Source organism: Pollachius pollachius (genome assembly GCF_949987615.1).
Source record: "Pollachius pollachius genome assembly, chromosome: 19".
Taxonomy (NCBI): Eukaryota; Metazoa; Chordata; class Actinopteri; order Gadiformes; family Gadidae; genus Pollachius; species Pollachius pollachius.
In genome coordinates this window covers 6,472,527-6,477,526 of record NC_136952.1, presented here as the reverse complement: position 1 = coordinate 6,477,526, position 5,000 = coordinate 6,472,527, and the positions used below count along the sequence as shown (strand labels likewise).

Sequence of the window (5,000 nt, the reverse complement as noted above, 5' to 3'; positions counted from 1 at the left end):
ATGTTGTTCTCATCTCAATTCCCCTTGTGTTACTCAGATGCTTTGGTGGAAAGACCTTTCCCAATGCAGTGTGTTGGTTTCTGCAGTTGGAGGTTTTGAGGTGTGAGGTGTGATTCAGAAATTCCTGAAGCTCTGAGCTCTAAAGTAGAAGAAAGCTAAAGGCCCCACCACGGTCCCTCCAGCTGATAGCTCAGAACACACGCTCCTCAAGTGTATTTACTGCCCAGAAGGGGTAGTTTGCTAGCACAGGAGCCTTTGGTATCTTTGGTGTGCAGCACAAGCACTTTGTCTTCTCTTTATTGCTCTGCTACCGGGGGGGGGGGGGACCAGGCTTGCTCTCCCTCCGCAAGCCTGGTCCAAAGACCATCCTCTCCCTCCGCAAGCCTGGTCCAAAGACCATCCTCTCCCTCCGCAAGCCTGGTCCAAAGACCATCCTCTCCCTCCGCAAGCCTGGTCCAAAGACCATCCTCTCCCTCCGCAAGCCTGGTCAAAAGACCATCCTCTCCCTCCACAAGCCTGGTCCAAAGACCATCCTCTCCCTCCGCAAGCCTGGTCCAAAGACCATCCTCTCCCTCCGCAAGCCTGGTCCAAAGACCATCCTCTCCCTCCGCAAGCCTGGTCCAAAGACCATCCTCTCCCTCCGCAAGCCTGGTCCAAAGACCATCCTCTCCCTCCGCAAGCCTGGTCAAAAGACCATCCTCTCCCTCCACAAGCCTGGTCCAAAGACCATCCTCTCCCTCCGCAAGCCTGGTCCAAAGACCATCCTCTCCCTCCACAAGCCTGGTCAAAAGACCATCCTCTCCCTCCACAAGCCTGGTCCAAAGACCATCCTCTCCCTCCACAAGCCTGGTCAAAAGACCATCCTCTCCCTCCACAAGCCTGGTCCAAAGACCATCCTCTCCCTCCACAAGCCTGGTCAAAAGACCCCAGCTGCATCAGCCTTGTAGCCTGGGGAAGCAGTGGCTGCAGCTAGGCTAACAGCCATGCTAAACTGAGATAAATATGTATCCGATGCATCCTATCTAATCCATCCTATTCAACTTTATCTATGATAACAAGCCTATGACAAGTCGGCTGTCTCCTCTGTGGAGTGTCTGTGATTGTGATCCAGGGCATTTCTAGGAGCTAATCCCTAGATTTAGTCTGGGGTCTGGAAGTTTCGTTTTACAGATGAGTCTCCATATGTTAGCCGTGCCTGGTGGCCAACTAGAGCTGAAGTGAAGCCAAGGATCTCCATGTAGATCCGTCCCGGAATGTGACAGCTCCATGACTGTTTGTGTATATGTGTGTGTGTGTGTGTGTGTGTGTGTGTGTGTGTGTGTGTGTGTGTGTGTGTGTGTGTGTGTGTGTGTGTGTGTGTGTGTGTGTGCGTGTGTGTGTGTGCGTGTGTGTGTGTGCGAGTGAGTGAGTGTGTGTGTATACGTGCATGGGTGCGTGTGCACGTGTGGGTGTGTTTGTGAGAGATCACAAGACAGAAGAGAAGCTTGCTAAAGGGGCTGCCAAAGGATAACAGAGATAGTAGGAGTTAAGGGTGTGTGTGCAAGTGAGGGATGGGAGAGGTGTGAGGGAGGGAGGGAGGGAGGGCAAGAGAGCAAAAGTGTGGGAGAGAGAGGTTGGGTGATTTGGAGAGATGTCTCCTCCATCGTCTCTGAATGGTGGAATTAATGGGTGTGTCCAGCAGCAAAGAACATGGTCCATATTTGGACAGCTGATTCACAGCATAGGCATTTACCTCACTCTGTGCTGACCTCTACTCTCTTCTCTTCTCCTCCCCTCTCTTCTCACTGTACTATCTTCTCCTTACTATTCCTATCCTCTCCTTCCCCTCCTTTCCTCTCTTCTCCTTTCCTCTCCCCTCCTCTTATCTTCTCTTCTCCCCTCTACTCCTCCACCTCTCCTTTCCTCTCCCCTACTCTCCCCTCATCTCCTCTCCTCTTCCCTCCTCTCCTCTCCTCTCCTCATTCCTCCTCTCCGCTCCAGTCTTCTAAAACTCACCCTGCCATAACGCTCCTCTATGATCAATTCTCGATTGTATATAATCTGTTCACATTAACTCACATGGTATGCAACTCATTATGTGTCCTTTGTGCTATAAATACCTCATTCCTATCTATCATCTTTCACTTCTTGCCAACATTTTTCTCCTATGATTTTATCGGAATTGACTTTTCTATTCTTTTTTTGTTTTTATGTTGTCATGAATTCCTCTTATTCCCAAGCCGATTGGTCTGTCAACAATGTTTAGAAGTTAGCTACAGTAATGAGGATCCATAACCGCCATCTGGTAGACACATGACCTGGTCAACCTTCAGCAAGTACTTGGTGGTCCCAGTTAGCCTTATCTTGTTTGTCTGTTCACTCATTATTTACTGAGACAAGAATGAGTTAGAAAGAGGAGCACAGTAAGAAATGTTGAAATAGGAGCTTAACAATTCAAACAAATGCAAAACACGTTAGGCGATTGCTGTTGGCTTAGGACGACATTTACTGTAACAGCTCAAAAAACGATGAAAGGGATATGTTCCACTCATCGTATTTGATTACCATGGGATCAGTTTAGATGATACAATACATTTAGCACAGGTCCATGGCTCAGCCAAGGAATCATTTTGGAATGACGTGATGTCTTCTGTGAGGCTAAGAAGGAAGTTTATCTTTAATGGTTGTCAGTATCTATTACCTCAACCGATTTCATCCCAGCCTTGGGAACATGAGCAATGATTGTGTGAAGGAGTCATTCATTCGGATATGCTGCTGTTCCTCCATGATGACTCTTCCTCTCCAACACTAACAGCACCTGTTGCCCACACAAAGACACAGTGAACTCACAGTGAGAAACAAGCCGGCTGTCTGTGTTGTTTTAGATATTCATACAAGTTCTCATCAGACACAGGAACGTAATTCTGTCTTCACAAAAGGCACCAAGAACAATAAAGCGCTTAAAACATGACGATTAAATGATTGAGAATACATTTCGCCCTCCCCGTGCATGGGAACTGAATAACATTTAACATGTAAATCAGCCTCAGCGATATTCCTCCTTCTCAGTCTACAGAGGACCTTATATGGAAATGTGAGCGAGGTCGTTCCTGTTCTCCCAGCGCCGTTTACAAGCTCCTCTGTGTACGACTGTTAAGTAGAATTCCCTCTTCTTGCCTGAGCTGGAGCCACGACGACTTCTGCATGAGTAGTGTGTGTTCACGGCCTCAGCGAATACATCATTGGTTTGTTTAAGGCCTTGTTGTTGACTAAGTGAACAGGAAGGGACAGAGGAAAGGCAGACAGTGTGTGCGGCTCACAGGGTAATGGAAAGGGGAAAAGAGAAGGAAAACGGAGAGAAGTGAGAAGGGAGGGGAAGGTGGAAGGAGGGGAAATGAGGGGATTGGCCGACAAGCCGGGTAATGAGTGATGAAACAAAGGAGGTGAGGAGGTGGGAGAAGGCAGAGGGCTGGAGGTTCTGGAGGGCTGGGGGTCCGGGGGGGCATCTAAAAGTAGCAACTATCACATACTTGTTTGATTGTGAGAAGGAAAGAGCCTTTATGAGAGAGCGTTCTGGGCAAGTTTAGTTTCCTCCTGTGGCCTCAAAGCCTCCACTCCAACCAAGGTTCCTCTACTGCTTAACATTGCTGAACACTTTCACTTGCTGGTGCTTTTGTCCATTTAACAGTTTCACTTACTGGCTGTTTTGTCCGTTTAACACTTTCAATTACTGACTGTTTTGTCCATTCAACACTTTTACTTACTGGTGCTTTTGTCTATTTAGCAATTTCACTTATTGGCTGTTTTGAACCTTTAACACTTTCACCCACTGACTGTTTTGTCTATTTAACAGGTTCCCTTTAATCTTACTGGTTATTTTGTCCATTTATCAGTTGCACTTGAACTCTAGCTGTTTTGGCCATTTAACAGTAACATCGTTTTGACTTCTCATCTGAACTACATGGGAACGATAGCTTCAAACTGTGAGACCATGCAGGGTAAACCTGCGATCATGTGACTCACTCTACACTAAATATCCCAAAATGGTAGAGCCTCTTTTCTTCTAACCCCAAAGTTGTTTCCGCATGAGTCAGAGTTTGTTGATGACTCATGTGCAAGGGCTCTCTACAATAAAGGAATTGCTTTTCATCCATCAGATGATCTCCCCAATCATATGATTCCAAATTCGATTCCTGCAGGGATGTGGCAAACACTTTATCAACCAAGCATAGAGAAGCCTTTATCCAAGCTCACGTCAGAGGTTTTTCTAATAAACCTTAAATAATAGCCATAATAATCCTTAAAATCAAAGTCCATCGTTGACATCCGAGCTCCTGCAAAACGTACAATATTTGACGTCAGTGCTAACCGAACATAATTTGTGTATAAATATGAGTATATATTATCATGCAATCATTGGACATGAGTAACTGCAGCTTATTAGTGGCAATTCTTCTGTGCCAAACGACATTTTTACAGGGAGGTTCTAAACATACTAATACTTAAAAAATTACAAAATAGTCAAGTCAAAACTACGACGTGGCTGAAACAGAGATCAGAGAAGTCGCCTCAAGAAGTGATACTGTATTAGGCAAATTGGAATATAATAATAGTTGATCAATATATGATTTCATAACAGGCCGTCCACATGACAGGGTGCCGAGGAGTAAGAGCAGGGTGGGTTCCTTTGCCAGGGGCAGCTAAAAGGAAGAAGATACTTTCCTTGCTGTCCCATAAATCTCTCCATAAACACCGACCTCTTTCATTGTTATTGGAAAGAGCAACAAGGGGTTGCCACGGCAACTGCCGCTGTCGCCTCCCACGGCTGGCCAACCCAGTTGCTGGCCAAGCTGTGCGTGCTGAACTGTACACAGACAGAGAACTGTGAAGGCACCGAGGAACATAGAGAGAACTATGGAGGCACCACATGGACAGAACTATGGAGGTACCACATAGAAAGAAGTTGAACCATGGAGGCACCACATGGACAGAACTACATAGGCACTGGGGAACATAGACAG

General features: G+C 46.5%; 1 protein-coding gene across 1 annotated transcript in view; it reads left to right on the top strand.

Moving 5' to 3' along the window:
- The window catches only part of LOC307090112 (caveolae-associated protein 1-like), an 18,206-nt gene that overhangs the window by 3,529 nt on the left and 9,677 nt on the right, over positions 1–5,000 (top strand). The window lies entirely within an intron of this gene.